The following is a 20,219-nucleotide window of genomic DNA, read 5'->3' on the forward strand; positions in this document are numbered from 1 at the left end:
ACTGAATATCTCGTGAAATTTGAGAGAAAACTGCAGAAAATCTTCAGCTTGGAAAAATGAAACCACATAGTTTGGCGTTTGTCCTGAATCAATGATGAAAGCAATCAATTATCACATTCACTGATTAGTTTGATTCACATTAACTAAACATGTCAGCTCTAAATGACATATTACAAATAGACAGTGTTTCTGTGAAAGCCATATTGTGTGTGTGCGTGTGTGTGTGCTGGGATAAGATAAAAACCATTCCATTTATTTTAAACTATCTTTCCAACAGGTTCAGTTAAAGAATAAAGTACAGTTTTATATACGGTACTTGTAAGTATGACAGGGGCGTATCTAGATTTAGGTAAAGGGTGATGGTGGGGGGGTGACTTGGGCGTTGGCCCTACCTTTAAGAATCCACAGTAAACCTTATTTGTATGCTTGTAACATCAGAAATTCACTGATTTCACTGTGCTTCTTTCTACGTTTTACAAAGTTTGACTTTTACATTTTTTTACACTTCATAATTCCTAAACAAATGGGTAAACATGAGCATCAGTATGTCCTGCAGTCTGCTTTTAACTCACTTTATGTTCAGGCTTCCAAGCGTGAAAATGCAGCAATTATCTGCTATCATCTTACTCTTTATTCCAGTAAAACCACATTTTGTTCCCTGCAGGTGTCTCAGATTAAACCACAGCTGCACCAGAGGGACACCACATTCTTTTTAATGTCTTGTAGATGTTTAACTTATCCTCACCCTGGAATAAAAAGCAAAAAACACATTATTTTCTGGACAGCTTCCACTCTTGCATTCCAGAGATTGTTTGAGCTGAGATCTGAGTCTGCCCTTGGAACTGTCTTTGAAGTCCTTGGTTTCAGATTGAAGCAGCAGTAGATTCCTGAACCTCTGGGACATCCTCAGAGAGGTATCTGTCCGTTAGCCTGTCTATTGGTCTGCTTAGTCAGCTGTGGCAGGGAGGGTTGACGTGTCCTTCAGAGGAGCTTCTACGGCAGCAGATGCTGATTCAGCTGGAACACCCTGGAGAAAAGGAGGATCAGGAATAGATTGGGAAGAAGGAAAGCATGGCATGTTTTGATAATCAAACAGTGCCATTTTGGCTCATGAGTTTTCCATTTCAGGGGAAGGGAATGTGACTGTTCCCAGGCCAAAACCACCTCATCACCCCCTGTCTAGAAGGTTGCTATATTTTCTGGAGTATAAATTGCACTAGAGCATCATAAGTTGCACTTTTTTTCCTGTAGAGGGAGCTCACTTTTTAACACAGTATTTCCATAGGAGTGAGTTTAACAACAGGTTGTTTCTTAACATAAGGACTTTTAAATTCCAAAAACAAGCAAGATGGACAAATAAATGGGAGATGGAGAACATTCTGGATGTCATTTGATGTAGTCTGGACAAAAGGAATCATCAGACAGACAAAGATGGAGACGTGAACAGTGGATTTTGAATGTCTGTGGTGTATGTCAAAAGGACTGTTAAATTCCTAACATAAGATAGATCAACAAATGTGTATTGGGCAACATATTATTTGGAGCAGACGAGCATGGATTGTTGATCCACAAAAATGAAAACACTACAACAAAATGTGAGTACATTAGATTTTTTTTTAATCAGCTGTGCATTGGTGTAGTGTTCTCAGTATGTCTGTTATTAGCATTTATGCTTTTGTCATTTGTGTATTTCCTCTCAGTGATGCACTCTATATCATAAGTTTTGATTGTTGTTGTTATTATTACTGTCATGATCATTATTATTATTGAATGCATGATTTTTCTGTATACATGTTGCACCGGGGTATAAGTTGCAGGACTTTCCAAACTTTGTCATAAAAAGCATCAACTTATATTCCAGAAAATACAACATGGAATCACCAGTGTTTCTCCAATAGTGGTAGTAAAAAAAAGCTTTAGAATTGATCTCCATGAAACATGGTGGAATGATTAATCTTATCAAGAGACAGGGGGAAAAAAGAAAACATCCTTTCCAGGCCTTGTGGCCTCCCACCTCATGCTTATCACCAAGAGATAAGCAGTTAAGTCTGTGAGTCCATCACGGGTCATTTCCCCAGACAAGGCCAGTCCCAGTTTACAGCTGGATGGACTGAGATCATGCAAATGAAGTGTTTTATCCAAATTCACAGACAGTCCAACCCTTTTACTAATCAGATACCTGGTCTGCAGTGAGGGAATATTTTAGCTATTTTCCTCAAACATTTGCTTGCAGTTGACTGCGTTGCTGTGCTCATACATCACAGTGCGTCTGTGTCATTCATGCACAAACTAGCAAAGATCCAAACAGGTGCACGGCGCTGCAGGTCTCGCTCAGAGGGTGATTACATCAATCAGGCCATGACGTTGAATCACACTGAAGTATGTGTTGTGACTAAATCCTGAGGGGCCACACGTTCCGTCTCTCTCTGCTTTTCTCACTTTCACCAGCTATTTTTCCATCCACCTCTTTTGTATGTGTAGTTTTCAGTAGCTTTTATTCTGAGTGAGATCGTGACCTCCTCTGGATGCAGAAGCATCGTGCAGCAAGGTGCAAAACAGTCGTGAACGGAACCAGCACCTTTAGATCTTAGCCTACGGTGGTCCACCTGAAACCAGCAGATCTTTTCACCCCCTTTGGGGTGGGAGCCAGTTTCTGGCTTTAGTGATGGCAATCCAGTGTTTTGGGCTGATTTTCCATAAGTGAGTGAGACCAACATTATCTGTGGACACTGCATCTGACTGCCATGTTAATACAAAGTTCTCAATTCAGGAGTCTAGAGTGTGGTCCAGGAGAGGTCATACCCACCACTTGGAGGGCAAAGGCTACCTAGAGTTCATTTTAGCATAATAGTAGTCAGTATCATGCACCTTCTGGATTTTCCTGTATTTCAGATAGACCCCCTGTTGATGCAAATGTAACACTGGTTAACACAGTTTTTCTTGCATGGAGTTTTTCAAAGGATTTTGGGTAATTTGGAGGTGCTGAATTGAGTTACATCACGGTTTTGCGATATGAAAACATAATTCTCATATTAAGCATTGAAGCCAAAGCTGCAGTCTTGCACATCTCTCTGGTGCCAGAAATGATATTACGGCTCTTGTTTAAAAACAATGCTTTTTGAGCAAATTTTGTGTAAAGCATCAATACAGAACATGCAGATTGCAAAAAAAAAACATGATGTGATAGAAGAAATCTGAGCTCAGATTCAGCACCGCAAAATGATCCTAAATCAATTCTCAGTCTATGCAAGAATTTTTTTTTTTTTTTGACAGTGTAGTGTTAAATAATTGCTAGAAATTTAGATGAGATGAGATTTACTGTCATTGTCATTACACAAGTGCAACAACAACAAAATTATGTTTACACTCCAGTTACTTCAGACAAGATAAAGCAATTTAGCCACAATTATTACTTGTTTACCGTAATAATGGCACACATCAGAATTAAAGACAACACATATACATTTGACATTGTTTATGTGCACTAAACTTGAAGCAGTCCGTCATCCGAATTGATTTAAAGTGGGTGAATGCTACAGCAGTAGGGGCCCGCGCTGCCCAGCTTGGGGAGTTGAAGGCTGCAGCAGTAAAAACCGCGCTGCCTTTGAGGTGGCAGAGAGGAAGTCAGGGTGAGGGGAGTGGAGAGACACGGGGGGTAATAGAGATGGCTGGAGGGGGGGTAGATAGATAAGAAGGGGGAGCTGAATTCCTTCACCAAGGCCGTAGATCCTTACATTTACAATTACATTTTTTGATGGAGACCTGGAACAACCCATATGAAGGTCGTGTCTGAGCGTTACCATGTTGATAGTCGAGACTGTGCTGATTCATGATGAACTTATTAATGCATAAAGGGGCAGAGCATGGGCCACTCAGTGTGTGATGAAAGAAGCTTGACCACACCCCTCATTTTCAGCTCCAACCACTTAAGCTAACAGGCTAACCTCAGTTCAGGTGTTTATTATATGATATTTTTAGGGACTGCATAGTGCTTCTTGGAACGATTTGCTTTTGTGTGGACATTACAAATTATGAGCTGCATTTGTTTACTCAGTAATCATGCATTAACAGTTCAGGCTACTGATCGCTGCTAAAAACGCCAATGCCATTAGCATGCAACATTAAATAACAGGAATTTCACTCAGTGCTAATATTACAACACAGATGCCTCAGATGATCCGTTCGGATGCTTACAACAAGCCAGATTACTGCAGGTGTTTGTAATAAAATGCTGAAAATGACAGACACAGCAACAGCAAAACAGCCAGCAGCCGCATCGAGCGGACACAGTGAGAGGCAGAGCTGCTTGGCTGAGCCACTGTCTCTCAAAGTGATCATGTCCCCAAATTTACCAAACTTTATAGCTTAAACATCTTAAATTAAGAAGTTAGAAAAAAATTCACCCCCTGTACAGTCATCATGGAGGAGGAAAGTAGAGACCAAAACCATTTTTTGTACCAGGCTGTAAACATGTATTTCTGCTCTAAATATGGACATTTTAACATGTGCTCCTATGTGAATGTGCTCTGTTTTGGAGCCAGCCTCAAGTGGTCAGTAAGGAACTGCAACTTTCTGTACTTCCAGGAGTGCTTCATCTGATGCCATCGAAGCGTACCGCTTGGTTTTGACTTGCAGGAGTCCAGTGTAGAACTTCTGTTTACTGCAGTCAGTTTATGTACTTCAGGCGCCTGATTAAAACGCCTTCCTTTAGCAGAGTTTCATGCATATCCAACTGGGATTAGACCTCTGGATAGACCCAGAACACGCTAGAGGGATGGTATATTCTGTCTGGCACTGGAACACCATGGGTAGGAGGACATCTAGGCCACCTTATTTAAGACTTTGTCCCATTTTAGCAAAGGTTGAGTGACACCAACGCCACATGAACGTGGGGAAAAATGACGCAGAAGATGAGTATATTTTATTAAAATTGACTGAAGTACTCAGCAGGTCCAAGGGTGCAGTCTGTCCAGAAGCTGTAGATCATTTACAATCAGTTCAATCAGAAACACATTTGTTCATGATGATCAAGATGTGACCACTCTGCTCCTCTTTTAAAATTACGCTGTGTACATACATCAACATCCTTTCAGCAATCAGAAACAAGGCCAAACAGCTCAGCGTAATATGAATAATAAAAATCATTCTTGCTTTGGACAGTTCATTTAGCCATGTATACTGTAACTATTTTACCCAAGAGCTGTTCACATGATGGTTTCTTACGGATGCAAGAAAAGAGAGTCTGTTGTGATTTGAACATGCTGTGAAAAGAGAACAGAAGGTTTTTTTAAACCTCTTCAAATCACTGAGGCAGCACGATCCTCTGATTTGCTCTTTAACTGTTGTGTGGGCCGCTGAAGAGGAGGTACTGCTGGCCCACCACCACCAGAGGGCGCCCTGCCTGGAGTGCGGGCTCCAGGCACCAGAGGGCGCCGCCGCCTCACGGGAGCAGCTACGGTGACAGCTGTCACCCATCACCTGAGACAGCTGACGGCAATCATCAGTGGGGTATATCAGCAGGACGGCACCTCCACCTCATTGCCGAGATATCGTTTCTACCGGAGAGGTAACGTATTGAAGCTAACGGAGTGTATCTTTTTGGATTGTGCTAGTTTGTGGATTACTGTTCCAACGAGAGGTGGAGGTAACTTCCCTGCTGTTCGGAGTCCTGGGTGCAAACGCGCCCCCATCTAACTGTCCTTTGTTCCTCGCCAGCAGTACCAGGTCCGACACGCGGAGGCAGTGGCCACCTGGGAGTTCGGGACTTGGCGGTTCCAGTATTCCCGGGGTCCTGTGGCGGAGGAAGCCGTGTGGTTCCGGTCTTACCTTGGAGAGGCGTCTCCTATCTTCGAGCCTGCCCACACGACACTTTTGTGAATTGACTGTTGTTCATTTCCGTGATTGGTTGTATTCGTTGTGCACATTCACAACAGTAAAGCATTGTTATTTTGACTTACTCCATTGTCCGTTCATTTGCGCCCCCTGTTGTGGGTCCGTGTTCCTACACCTTCACAACAGGATATCTCGGCCAGCGTCATGGATCCCGAGGGGCGTCAGCCGGCTGTTGAACGGCCAATGGAAGAACAAGGCGCACAGGCGTCCGCAGGAGGGGTAATCGGTGAGTTGCAGCGGATCCTCACCGCTTTCACGACTCGGTTGGATTTGATGACCGAGCAGAACGTCCTCCTGAACCGCAGGGTGGAGGCTCTCGCCGCGCAGGTGGAAGCGCGCCCTCCGGGCGCCACTGCGGCTCTCCCTCCCGTAGAACCTGTGCGTAACAGCGACGTTCCACTGGTTGTCCAACGACCCCTCCCACCTTCCCCTGAAGCATACATAAGCCCCCCAGAGCCGTACGGAGGCTGTGTGGAGACGTGCGCGGATTTTCTTATGCAGTGTTCGCTCGTCTTCGCACAGCGTCCCGTCATGTACGCGACTGACGCTAGCAAAGTAGCTTATGTGATAAATCTGCTTCGTGGTGAGGCACGCGCTTGGGCTACAGCGCTCTGGGAGCAAAGTTCACGGCTCCTTCTGACATATGATGGGTTTGTGAGGGAGCTCAGAACGGTGTTCGATCACCCTAATAGAGGTGAAACCGCTTTAGCCATGCTGCTGTCAATGAGACAGGGGCGCCGGAGCGCAGCTGCCTATGCAGTCGACTTCCGCATCGCGGCTGCGAGGTCCGGCTGGAATAGCGCTGCCCTCCGCGCCGCCTTCGTAAACGGACTGTCGTTGGTCCTCAAGGAGCACCTGGTGGCTAAGGACGAACCGCGGGATTTAGATGGGCTTATCGATCTTGTTATACGTTTAGACAATCGGTTAAATGAGCGCCGTCGGGAACGAGACGAAAAGCGCGGCCAGGCACGCGTCGTCCCTCTCCCTTCCGGTTCCGACCGCGTTCCGCCCTCCCCACGCTCCACGGCCCCTGCGCTCCGTGCGGTTACAGCCCCCCCTGCTGACGAAGCTATGGACACGAGTAGGGCAACATTTAGGGCACCGGTCACACAAAGGAGGCTGGCCCGCGGGGCGTGTTTTGTTTGTGGCTCGATTGAGCATCAAGTAAGGGACTGCCCCGAGCGGTTAAACACCAACGCCCGCCCCTAGAAACTGGGCTAGGGGTGGGCCGAGACGTTCACGTGGGACACACCCACATCGCCACACGACTCCCAGTTACAATCCTTTATGAGGATTTAACCCTGAAGGCCCCAGCACTGGTGGACACGAGCTCAGAAGGGAATTTGCTAGACAGCAAATGGGCCAGGGAGATAGGGTTCCCTCTGGTGGCGCTTACCTCACCTGTGCAGGTACGGGCGCTAGATGGCTCCCTACTCCCTCCAATCACTCACAAGACACCACCAGTAACTCTGGTGGTGTCGGGGAATCACCGGGAAGAAATCAAGTTTTTCGTGACTCCGGCCACCTCCCGTGTGATTTTAGGTTTTCCCTGGATGTTGAAACACAATCCCCGGATCGATTGGCCGTCCGGGGTAGTGGTTCAGTGGAGCGAGACCTGCCATCGGGTATGTTTAGGTTCCTCGGTTCCTCCCGGTTCCCAGGCCAGGGAGGAGGTCAGAGCCCCGCCCAATCTAGGGACGGTGCCGGTGCAGTACCATGACCTTGCGGAGGTGTTCAGCAAGGATCTGGCACTCACCCTTCCCCCGCACCGCCCGTATGATTGTGCCATTGATTTGGTTCCAAGCGTTGAGTTCCCGTCCAGTAGACTGTACAACCTCTCACGACCTGAACGCGAATCAATGGAGACCTACATCCGGGACTCTTTGGCTGCCGGGTTGATCCGGAATTCCACCTCCCCGATGGGTGCGGGTTTCTTTTTTGTGGGGAAAAAGGATGGCGGATTACGTCCATGCATCGATTACAGGGGGCTGAATGAAATCACGGTTCGTAACCGATACCCCTTACCCTTGTTGGATTCAGTGTTCACGCCCCTGCATGGAGCCAAGATATTCACCAAGCTTGATCTTAGGAATGCGTATCACCTGGTTCGGATCCGGAAGGGAGACGAGTGGAAGACGGCATTTAACACCCCGTTAGGTCATTTTGAGTACCTGGTCATGCCGTTCGGTCTTACAAATGCTCCCGCGACATTCCAAGCATTGGTTAATGATGTCTTGCGGGACTTCCTGCACCGATTCGTCTTCGTATATTTAGACGACATACTCATCTTTTCTCCGGATCCTGAGACCCATGTCCGACATGTACGTCAGGTCCTGCAGCGGTTATTGGAGAACCGGCTGTTTGTTAAGGGCGAGAAGTGTGAGTTTCACCGCACCTCTTTGTCCTTCCTGGGGTTCATCATCTCCCCCAACTCTGTCGCTCCTGATCCGGCCAAGGTTGCGGCGGTGAGAGACTGGCCCCAACCCACAAGCCGTAGGAAGCTGCAACAGTTCCTCGGCTTTGCGAATTTCTACAGGAGGTTCATTAAGGGCTACAGTCAGGTTGTTAGCCCCCTGACAGCCCTGACCTCACCAAAAGTCCCCTTCACCTGGTCGGATCGTTGCGATGCCGCGTTCAAGGAGTTGAAACGGCGCTTCTCGTCTGCACCCGTTCTGGTGCAGCCCGATCCTAGTCGCCAGTTAGTGGTTGAAGTGGACGCCTCGGACTCAGGGATAGGAGCTGTGCTGTCCAAGAGTGGGAAGACCGATAAGGTCCTTCATCCGTGTGCCTATTTTTCCCGCAGGTTGACCCCGGCTGAACGGAACTATGACGTCGGCAAACGAGAACTCCTTGCGGTGAAAGAGGCTCTTGAAGAGTGGAGACACCTGTTGGAGGGAACGTCCGTGCCATTCACGGTTTTCACTGACCACCGGAACCTGGAATATATCAGGACCGCCAAGCGGCTGAATCCTAGGCAAGCCCGCTGGTCACTGTTCTTCGGCCGTTTTGACTTCCACATCACCTACCGGCCCGGGACCAAGAACCAGAAATCGGATGCCTTGTCCCGGGGTACACGAAGACGAGGTCAAAGCGGAGTTGTCGGATCCACCGGAACCCATCATCCCGGAGTCCACTATCGTGGCCACCCTCACCTGGGACGTAGAGAGAACCGTCCGGGAGGCCCTGGCACGAAGCTCGGACCACGGGACTGGACCAAAGAACAGACTTTACGTCCCACCAGAGGCAAGGGCTGCAGTCCTGGACTTCTGTCACGGCTCTAAGCTCTCCTGTCATCCAGGGGTGCGAAGAACCGTGGCAGTTGTCCGGCAGCGCTTCTGGTGGGCGTCCCTGGAGGCCGACGTCCGGGCCTATATCCAGGCCTGTACCACCTGCGCCAGGGGCAAGGCCGACCATCGCAAGGCTCCGGGACTGCTACAGCCGCTGCCCGTGCCTCATCGCCCCTGGTCCCACATTGGCCTGGATTTTGTCACGGGCCTCCCGCCGTCCCAGGGAAACACCGTCATCCTCACGATAGTGGACCGAGTCTCCAAGGCGGCCCACTTCGTGGCCCTCCCGAAGCTCCCAACGGCCCAGGAGACAGCGGACCTCCTGGTCCGCCACGTCGTCCGCCTGCATGGGATACCATCAGACATCGTCTCCGATCGCGGTCCCCAGTTCTCCTCGCATGTCTGGAGGAGCTTTTGCCGGGAACTGGGGGCCACGGTCAGTCTCTCATCCGGGTATCACCCCCAGACCAACGGGCAAGCAGAGCGGGCCAACCAAGAAATGGAGCAAACACTGCGTTGTGTGACAGCCGAGCACCCGGCGGCCTGGAGTACTCATCTGGCCTGGATCGAGTACGCCCACAACAGTCAAGTGTCATCAGCCACCGGCCTCTCCCCCTTTGAGGTGTGTTTGGGGTATCAGCCCCCATTGTTCCCGGTGGTTGAGGGAGAGGTCGGTGTGCCCTCGGTCCAGGCCCACCTGCGGAAGTGCCGTCGGGTGTGGCGTGCCGCCCGTTCTGCTTTGTTGAAGGCCCGGATGAGGGCAAAGACCCATGCAGACCGGCGGCGGACCCCGGCCCCTACGTATCGCCCCGGGCAGGAAGTGCGGTTGTCCACCAAGGACATCCCACTACAAGTGGCCTCCCCAAAACTGCAAGACAGGTACATAGGACCGTTTAAAATTCTCAAGGTCATCAATCCCGCCGCAGTGAGGCTTCAGCTTCCAGCCTCACTGCAGATCCATCCAGTATTTCATGTGTCAAAGCTCAAGCCCCATCACACCTCGCCCCTCTGTACACCCGGTCCGGCACCACCTCCTGCCCGGATCATCGATGGCGAGCCGGTTTGAACAGTGCGCCGGTTGTTGGACGTCCGACGGATGGGCCGGGGCTTTCAATATCTGGTGGACTGGGAGGGGTACGGTCCCGAAGAACGCTCCTGGGTGAAGAGGAGCTTCATCCTGGACCCGGCCCTCCTGGCCGACTTCTACCGTCGCCACCCGGACAAGCCCGGTCGGGCGCCAGGAGGCGCCCGTTGAGGGGGGGGTCCTGTTGTGTGGGCCGCTGAAGAGGAGGTACTGCTGGCCCACCACCACCAGAGGGCGCCCTGCCTGGAGTGCGGGCTCCAGGCACCAGAGGGCGCCGCCGCCTCACGGGAGCAGCTACGGTGACAGCTGTCACCCATCACCTGAGACAGCTGACGGCAATCATCAGTGGGGTATATCAGCAGGACGGCACCTCCACCTCATTGCCGAGATATCGTTTCTACCGGAGAGGTAACGTATCGAAGCTAACGGAGTGTATCTTTTTGGATTGTGCTAGTTTGTGGATTACTGTTCCAACGAGAGGTGGAGGTAACTTCCCTGCTGTTCGGAGTCCTGGGTGCAAACGCGCCCCCATCTAACTGTCCTTTGTTCCTCGCCAGCAGTACCAGGTCCGACACGCGGAGGCAGTGGCCACCTGGGAGTTCGGGACTTGGCGGTTCCAGTATTCCTGGGGTCCTGTGGCGGAGGAAGCCGTGTGGTTCCGGTCTTACCTTGGAGAGGTGTCTCCTATCTTCGAGCCTGCCCACACGACACTTTTGTGAATTGACTGTTGTTCATTTCCGTGATTGGTTGTATTCGTTGTGCACATTCACAACAGTAAAGCGTTGTTATTTTTGACTTACTCCATTGTCCGTTCATTTGCGCCCCCTGTTGTGGGTCCGTGTTCCTACACTTTCACAACATTAACTGTATGTTTCCAATAAGTACCTGCTAAATTATCCTTTCTGTGGACAAGAGCAAACCTCGGGTCAGAGCAAATCCTGACAATTTTGGAAAAGCCAAGTCATACGGACCCTGAAAAGGGCAGCGAGTGAATCCATAGACATACGTGGCCGTCCTCTCTAGTTAAACACAATTAAACAATAAATGACACCTTCTTGACTTCTGTTGCTGATTTTTGACAATTTCCATCCTAATTTTAAAATTGAGGGAACTGGGCCAGATTTTTCTTAAAAATGTAGTTGGCAAAATTCATATTAATTGTTATTTTATATCCAGTTACGCACAAGTGTAACCGCCTACATAAGATTCCTATTATGCAATCGTTTTCACGCATTCAATCAATCAATCAATTTTTTTATATAGCGCCAAATCACAACAAACAGTTGCCCCAAGGCGCTTTATATTGTAAGGCAAGGCCATACAACAATCACGCAAAACCCCAACGGTCAAAACGACCCCCTGTGAGCAAGCACCTGGCCACAGTGGGAAGGAAAAACTCCCCCTCAACAGGAAGAAACCTCCAGCAGAACCAGGCTCAGGGAGGGGCAGTCTTCTGCTGGGACATTCACAAAATGGTACTTCCCTATTTTCCCTATACTTTTTTCCAAAAAGATAAAATGTGTCTAACATTTCAAAACAGCCATCTGTTGAAGAACGCAACATGTTTTTCATGGGTTTCGTGTTGCCGAGGAGCATCAGAAGGACGTTTCCGCTGAGATAACAGTACCTATGTCCCAACTGCTGCATGTTCTACTGTACCAGACTGTCCACTTTCACCTACTTTTGCACAGGATTCCGCTTCCTCCACACCAGTTAAATCCATTTATTCATGCTATGTGGATCACGATTTAACTTTATATTGTCAGAAATTTCTTTTAAATATGTTTAAAACTTTACAGATTTCTTACACTTCTACAAGGATACTTTTACCACTGATTCCACCTGATTTCAGACCCTCATTTGGGTCTCTGATTATTTCTTTCTTCAGCAATGGGAGGCTGTCCTAACATGACAAATTAAAAGGACATATATAAAGGGGACAAACTCATTAAAATCTGCTGAATGTTGATGCACCACTTTAATTGGAAAAAAAACAATAACTTTGTTTTGCCTATGTAATATGCCATAGACATGTCCAACACCTGCTGGATGGTTGTCAGATGCTGGTTTGATGATGGATTAGAAGCTGGTGTGGTTGTCACTAGGAGAGACTATTTGCACGTGTACTGATTCAGAAAATTAAACTGTTACTTTCTGCTTGTTTCACACTGGTTACATTGCAGAACTCAGATAACAGGTCATTCCTACACACAACCCCGCAGAAAGGATTTTGTCGGAATAATAGTAATAAAAAAACAGTGGAGACTGTTAAGCGAGATACATAGTGAATGGGGTTTGTGAGGGAGAGAGCATTTTAATGAATGAATGAATGAATTTATTTATTTTCATTTATATAGCGCCAAATCACAGCAAAGTTGCCTCATGGCACTTCACACAAGTAAGATCTAATCTTACCAACCCCCAGAGCAAGAACACAGGTAACAGTCGTAAAGAAAAACTCCCTCTGATGATTTGTGGAAGAAACCTCTAGCAGACCAGACTCAAAGGGGCGGCCCTCTGCTTGGGCCATGCTACAGACACAATTGATAGTACGAATATACAGGAAATTTTTTTCTGTTCAGAAAAAAAACCTAAATCCGAGAAATAAATAGTTTTTGATCGTTTAACAGCTGTTAAGTTCTAAAACTGAAAAGATTTAATGTGACTGAAGCTGAAATTAGCTCTTTTGTCAGATTCTTTAATTTCCAAAGTCTAGGTCTGGTGGCCACCCCAAGGTCATTGATCCTTGTACAACCTGAAACCAAAATGTTACATTCTTGTGTTTGTTTGTTTGTGTTGATAAACCATCCCGGCATAATTATATGGCATGTGTATTAATCATTTCACATATTTACACCCATTTTAATGGTCTCTCCACATTTATGCACAGGTCGATGTATCGCCGCTGACTGTTACACACAGTGTGTGTTTGCAGGGCAAGTTAATATTTGTTTGCATCCTTGGGGTGCTGGAGCTCGCATTAATTAAAAACTTCAGTCTCTTTGTTCTCAGGAGTCTGCATGCTGCAGAGAGCTTAAGTTTGTAAAGTGCTTCTCCAGAAGTGTCATTTTAAAAATGCCCCAAATACACACACACACAGAGGTAATAACATTGTTAATGTGCTATTGCATCATTTTATGCATATCCATTTTTTTTATTTTATTGAAAAAGCCACTTGCAGAGTGTATAGAATAATTTGTAGCTGCTGTTGTAATAACAGTCACGACTGTAATAATGATTACAATAAAACACAAATGCACTTAACTTGGCTGCTGTTGTAATAAGCGTCACTTATGCCCAGACTCTGTCTATGGAGTCTTTCTAATCAGCAGTGGTGTCAAAAGTACACACATTTGTTACTTAAGTAGAAGTATAGATACTGCAGTTTAAAAACACTGGTAAAAGTTGAAGTATCAACTTGACCTCTTTACTCAAGTAAAAGTGAAAAAGTATGTGCTCCAAAACCTACTTAAGTATAAAAGTATAAAGTAACCTTTAAAAAAAAAAAAAAAGGTAGATGCCACTATATGAACTGAAAGCTTAATTTAAAAACTGATTCGTTCTACATGTGGCCCAAGACCCAAAACCCAAAATTACCCCCCAACACCACCTGCACGAAAATGTTTCAATTCTAGAAGCTCTGAAATGCAATCTGGGACTATTCCAGACAATAAACTGCAGTGAGTGCAGCATCCATTTAGTGAGAAAAAACAAAAACAAACAAACAAAAAAAACCCCACAACTTTCCTTATTCAAATTCATTCCAGTAGTATTCTGCTCTTACTAGGATGCAGCAGTTTTCTAGTTTGGCAGATGGTTCTGGAGAAAATCACTGAAGAAATTAACAAATTGAAAATATGGTTTGACTGAAACAAACTGTCATTAAATAAGACAGGGATGAAGTGGAGGTGTAAGAGTCACTAGGTTTTCACAGGAAACATTTATTTATGTATGTATGTATTTATTTATGTATGTTCATTGTTAGTTGCTTTTATATTTTCTGTTGTGTTTCTATTCAGGTTCTTTTTGCCTCTTTCTCTAAAATTGTATATAATAATCATTAAATTATTAATATATAAACAAAATAAATTTAAGAAATATTACAATTTGAAAACAAATGCAACCCGAACGTGATGAGAGCTGCAATTGCTTAATGCTAAGTTTTAACATTGAAAATGCCATAGACATGCTAACGCGTTAGCATCGCTCCCGTTTTTAAGTTATAAAATACATCTATGAGCTGTTTCAGAAGACCATAACAGGTCGGTTTAACATAGAAAAGGTAAATAATACTCACAGAAGTATGCTCATTAGGGTTTTAGCGGGAGAAATTAAGCGAAAGAACGAAAGAATAAACGAAGCAATAGGTCGAAGCATTGCTTCAATCTGCGAACCACTGCTTCGATTGGTTCACGGTTCAAAGCAAAGCCGTGCTGCAGAAAAGTTGATTACAGGCGCAAATGACGTGAAATATATATATAAACACATTAAACTGAAGCCAAGAGTAACGAGGCTGTTTGTTTTAAAAATGTAAGGAATAGAAAGTACAGATACTTGTGTGAAAATGTAATGAGTAGAAGTCAGAAGTAGGCAGAAAAATAAGTAATGGAGTAAAGTATAGATACCTAAAAAGTGTACTTAAGTACAGTAACGAAGTATTTGTACTTCGTTACTTGACACCTCTGCTAATCAGTGACCGAATACGTTTTACAGTAGTGGATCAAAATGTCTCAGCAGTGTGGTGACCTAGCGGTTAGTGCGTAGAAAGTTCCTTGTTCAAGACCCACTGCTGCTGCATCAAGGAGGGCCTCCGGCATAAAACTCTGCTGTGGAGACCCTGAGGGGGAGAAAAGGAAGATGCCAAACAAACTTATTTTAATGGACAAAATCCTTCATGAACTCGACCAATCGTATAATAATGATTAAAATATTGGCAGTTATTTATTACAGTAGTTTTGGAACAAGAAACTGCATAATACAGTACAAAAATATATTTAAATTGTTTTTGTCATTTCATGATCATGGTTCTGGATCCTGGCTCAGATCTGGACACCTTTTTAACAGTAGTTGATTGTCTGTAATGCTGTAAGTATAACAGACACCCTTAAATAACGGTAATAATAACTGCATTTATGGAACGCTTTTCCTGCATCAGACGCTCAAAGCGCTTTACAGTAATGCCTCACATTCACCCTGATGTCAGGGTGCTGCCATACAAGGTGCCCACTACACACTGAGAGCAACTAGGGGATTAAGGACCTTGCCCAAGGGCCCTTAGTGATTTTCCAGTCAGGCTGTAATTTGAACTGAGGATCCTCTGGTTTTATGCCCAACGCTTAACCACTAGACAAATTCAAATCAATTCAGATCACTTTATTTATCCCCAAGGGGCAATTTTAAAAAGGCATGACAGAAGGTTGGAAGACTTTAAAAAAAAAAATATATATATATATATAATGTATAAATAAATAACGATATAATAATAGTTCAGTTAAATTTATTAATTTAATAAGTGGAAAATTGCAACATAAGTCATCTCAAAAGATCTTGGACATACAAGTACAACGGGTTTTTTTTTCTTCTTCTTCTTTCCTGTAACCCCATCAGCACTCTCTCTCTCTCTCTCTCTCTCTCTCTCTCTCTCTCTCTCTCTCTCTCTCTCTCTCTCTCTATATATATATATATATATATATATATATATATGCAGACCTAAAAAAATCAGAACCCATAAAATCTTTAACAAATCCTACAAAGGTTAGTGTTCGATTACTCCCCAAAGTTTCAGTTATCTTGGTCGCTTTGCATGAAAGTCATGTTCTTCCAAAATTACGCTCAAAATGTGTTGGTGAAATAATCGTCTTCCCCAGCATGTCTTGGTCAACCATGTAAAATAAATTTTTACCTGGAGGCCTATTTCCTATTTATCTATTCACCAATCACTGTGTGAAGAAGCAGGAATCAAACCCGCGATGCAGCCTCATTAGCTCAGCTGATGGAACCGATGGTTGGACACCTTCTAGATGCTGTCCTCAAATGAGGAATTGACTAAAATCAACCAAACATCTCACGATGGTCTGAAAATAAAAGCTAACTTTAAATCAGCACTTTTTTGAGATGCTTATGAAGGGCCATGCCCAGAACCTCCATCCTGCTGTTCTTCCAGGCTCTGCATCCTTCTCATAATATTAAATACTGCTGTAAGTCTTCAGCAGTCATAATTAGCACAATTAACGTGTTGGATTTATTTAATGGTTATTGAGGAGGGACAGACACAATCAAGATTACCACGACCATCACACAAGAATGAATGAATCAATTTATTCAGCACACATAGTCCGAAACAACAAAAAAAAACTTACAACGAAGAAAGAAAATGGATTACAATGCATCCGTGTACCTGAAAGAGTATCGGCAGAAGCAGAGCTTTTTAACACCTACCCCTTTAACCAAAAATAAAATTATCTAGTCCAAAAGGAGTGGGAGGGGGAGTTAAAAAAAAAAAAAAAAAAATCTCTTCCAACTCCCATTTTCAACCACTTCAAACTCTTCAGGTTAAAGGACACAATCCGAATGCTACCAAACTAATTTACATTTACAATTGGCAACACACAAAACTCAACCTTCTTCAGCAGATACATATCTTGAAAACATCATGTCTTTATATTGATTTTTAAACTGATTGATATTTGGACATCGTTTGAGTTTCTCCATCAGGTTTTTCCATATTTTAGGGCCACACATGGAGACACACAAACCTTTCCTGGTCGTCCGAGTGCCAGCAATTTTAAAATTATACAAGCCCCATAAATTATATTTTCCCTCTCTCTCAGTAAAAAAAATCTTGAATGAATTCTAAAGGGCACTTGTTTATTTTTTACTTTGTGCATTAATTGAACAGTCTTGAACAAAATCATATTGTGAAGTTTTAATATTTGAGATTTAATGAACAATGAGTTGGTGTGGTCTCGATAACCTGCCTTATGAATTGTTCTTAATGCTCTTTTTTGTTTTTGGTGCTGCTATTGTTAATCATAGTGCTGCGTTTGACACGGCGGACCATTGAATGGTATCATAGAGGCTTGAGAAGTATTTTTGGGTTGCCAGCAATGTTCTAATGTGGTTGATATTTTATTCATCTTGTTGCTTTGAGTCTTGTAAAGAAACCTTTCTTCATTTCTTGTTTGTTTGAACCTTGGATACCACAGGGCTTGGTTTTAGGCCCTGTTATTTTTCCTCTATAATAGCTTCTCTTGGTCAGATATTTTGACATTTTTGGAATTATTTTTCATTGCTACGCTGATGACACTCAGTTGTACACACTGATAACTGTAGAAAATCTCACACACACTCAGGCAGAGTCAGGCAATCCTCTAAAGTCTGACTGAGGTCGAAGCTTGACCAAACTCAACATGTCCATTCATGCCATCTGGGAGGATTTTTCAACAATAACTACTAATGAATTATAACCAGACTTTTTTCTGTTCTTGTTTTGCATGTTTGAAAATTCTTTGCTGTCTTTTGTTTATTTGATCTCTGTTATTGTTTAAATGACCAAAGCCGTTGGTCATCCCCCTGAATCTGGTCTGCTTGAGGTTTCTTCCTCAAAAAAAGGCCTGAGGTAGTTTTTCCTGAGTACTGTTGCCTACATGCTTGCTCAGGGGGTTGTTGAGGTTCAACCTTACCTTTGTGAAGCACCTTGAGGGGACTTTTGCTGTGATTTGGCACTACATGAATAACCTGAATTGAACTGATAGTAGGAAGGAAAAACTCCAGAATCCTTTTCATTTACAGGATGAAACCTGAAGCAGACCAGACTCAATGGGACATCCATCTGCTATAGCCATTCCTCTATTTTCACTCAAAACACCACTATTCCACATGGTGCAATTCTACTATGATTGCCCATGCTAGTGCAAAAACAAGATGATATGGCTTACTCCAGCTTGCCTTCTATAGCCTGGCTTATAAAGTGCAGATCTGGTAACCCACCTGAAAATGGAAGTAAGGAGCTGTTCCAGGGCTGTGCCCTTGTCCAGAGCTGCTTCTACTTCAAAATTTTACCCTGTTTAAAGATGTTCAGTCAAGATTGAAGCTGTTAAGACAGCAAATATCCAGAAGTTACTATGCACTAGTGACAATTTGGTGAATGGGGATGAAAGTTTTGAACAGCTCAAAAATTTTACCCCAATTTCAAATCTGAGGCCAGTGATGGCCGTAACTACTATGTATACCAAGGTTGTTCAAGAGCAGTAAAGATGGATCAAGAAGTTACTATGATGTTTCAAAACATGCCCCGATTTGCTATTCGGGATGAAACAGGAAGGATCTGTGCTCTCTCTTATGAGTAAAATATGACAGGACCAGGAACTGAACTCTGATCTATGAAGTTACAATAATTAAAGACGTGGTTTTCCAAGAGCTGAAAGTTCCAGTTATGAGGAGCGTCATCATCATCGTTGGCATGTCTTTGAGTGGATCTGAAGCGGGTACACGATTAACCGACTGTAAAACACAGCTTTTGTTAAACTATTGAAGACAAATACATTTAAAGTTTTGGTTTCAGCATCACAAACATCAGAATTTCAGGTTGACTGATTGAAAGATATACATTTAGAAAATGACCAGGTTTTTATTTCTGCCAAAATAACTATTCTCTCTGAACTACTCATTGTGAAGAAAACCATTAAGCTCCTCAAAGCAAAATGAAGCAAATAAATAAAAATGAAAGATTCAGAAATACTGAAAAAAAAAACAAAAAAAACAATAGTAATATTTAAAAAGACTCATGAAAGTGTTTCTGAGTAAAACAGGCTTGTAAAAACGAACAAAACCTTCATGTTTATTGTGCAAATTTCCAAAAGGAGGCAAAGTCAGGAATAAAACAATATTTTTTTTTATTTGGCTCAACATGTCCGCTCATTTCCTCCTTATTGGCTGTTTGTTTCAGTGAAACGGCTGAGGTCGCTCGTGACGTTTTGAACCCTGAAGGAAGTGGCAGCAACGACTTAATGTGATTAATTCTTAAATGAGAATAATCATCACAAAGTTCAGACATTTTAAAGCCACGGTGATACAGCAGAGGGAGCAAAGAGGGACCTGGAAATAACACAAAGCATGATGGGTAATTGGTGGTGGTTGACCATTCTTAGGGTGTTGGACAATCATATTTATGTCTGTGTCCATGTTCCTTGTTTTCTTGGATTGAGGCAGGAATGACGTCAGAACTCTAAAAGTCCAATAACATTTTATGTTTTACGGTCAGTTAAAGGAGAATTTTCTTAAATTTTGGTAGTTTTTGTGAATTCTCTCTCTTTCATTAAAACGTCACTTCACCGGTGTACTTAGTGACATCACAGTCAGACTGGTGATGTCACAGTCATCTGATTAGATTACAGACGATCCACTGCTTTTTGCAGAACTGTCCCCAAATTTTATGTTTTTAATTCTAAACTTTCAAGAAGTTAAACCCTCATCCTCATGATGTCAAAGGTCATTTCCTGGCTCCACCCCTTTATTCTCAGCCATAACAAAATATGCTGCTTTTTATTTCATGCCCGACCAACTTTCCCAACAAAGTCTGCAAGAAATAACTTGCAATAAAATCCTCTCCATTTAAAACATTATTTTAATTTGAGTGTACAATGGATCAGAAATGTTGTTTTGTGGCAGCATAAACACATTATGCACAGGTTTAGGTCATTCTGTTGTGGATTTAACCCCTTAATGCCCAAATTTATATAGCTGTATATAAAAAAATGTTTTGTGTGTGTTTTTGCCTTTAAGTAGATGGTAAATAATGTTGAGATTATTAATTTCACTTTTGCACAAAAACTATACACTGGGAGGAGGCCCCGGGGAAGACCCAGGACACGCTGGAGGGACTACATCTCTCAGCTGGCTTGGGAACGCCTTGGGGTTCCCCCGGAGGAGCTGGGGGAGGTGTGTGTGGATCAGGA

The 20,219-nt window shown here is 44.2% G+C and overlaps 1 protein-coding gene across 2 annotated transcripts in view; it reads left to right on the forward strand.

The window, feature by feature from the left end:
* gfra1a (gdnf family receptor alpha 1a) overlaps positions 1 to 20,219 on the forward strand; it is a 233,054-nt gene that overhangs the window by 36,633 nt on the left and 176,202 nt on the right. The gene's annotated exons all lie outside the window — the stretch shown is intronic.

The sequence above is a fragment of the Thalassophryne amazonica genome, chromosome 13 (genome assembly GCF_902500255.1).
Source record: "Thalassophryne amazonica chromosome 13, fThaAma1.1, whole genome shotgun sequence".
Lineage (NCBI taxonomy): Eukaryota > Metazoa > Chordata > Actinopteri > Batrachoidiformes > Batrachoididae > Thalassophryne > Thalassophryne amazonica.